Source organism: Elephantulus edwardii, unplaced genomic scaffold (genome assembly GCF_000299155.1).
Source record: "Elephantulus edwardii isolate Elephantulus edwardi_28Jun2011 unplaced genomic scaffold, EleEdw1.0 scaffold00028, whole genome shotgun sequence".
NCBI classification, from domain to species: domain Eukaryota; kingdom Metazoa; phylum Chordata; class Mammalia; order Macroscelidea; family Macroscelididae; genus Elephantulus; species Elephantulus edwardii.
Window position 1 is genome coordinate 11,379,646 of NW_006399778.1, and position 770 is coordinate 11,380,415.

The following is a 770-nucleotide window of genomic DNA, read 5'->3' on the forward strand; positions in this document are numbered from 1 at the left end:
CAATAAGGGATATACCTTTAACTTGCTGGTCTGTCTGATACTTCTCTAAATCTGAACATTCACATTAAGACAGACTAGGAAAAAGGATTGGCCATCCATTTCTGAAATAGCAGGTCTCTGAAAATCCTATGTACAACAGCACAACTTAGTCTTTATTTTATTTTGTACTTATTTTTAAAAATATTTATTCATTACTGCAGCATCTCAGTCTGTAAACTGACATTGTTTCTCTTTAGCACTTTGGAGAGGCCCTTGACAGCACATTTTCCCACTGCAATATGTTTTTTTATTTCTTTCCTATTTGTTTCAGTCTCAGTGGTTATATTCATAACCAATCACGGAGTGCTAGTGACATTGTTTCTTGATCTGGAGAAACTTGCATAATGAAATTTCAGTTGTTGTTATGTGCCCTCAAATTGCTTGTGATTCACAGCGACCCTGTGTACAACAGCTCTGAATCTTGCTCTATCTTGAGCCAATTTCTTGTCTCTTGACACATCTACCCCGTTACTCCAGTAACTGAGTCAATTATTTCATCCAGGGTTTTCCTCTCTTGTGCTGTCCCTCTACCCTTCCAAGCATGATTTCCCTCTCCAACGACTGGTCCTTCATTGCAACATGCCCAAATTAGGTAAGATGGAGCTTCAAAATCCTTGCCTCCAAGGAGAAGCCTGGTTTTGCCCTTTCCAGGACAGACCTTTTTGTTCTCTTAGTAGTCCATGGTATATTCAATACTCTTTTCCAGCACCATAACACAAAAGCATCAATTC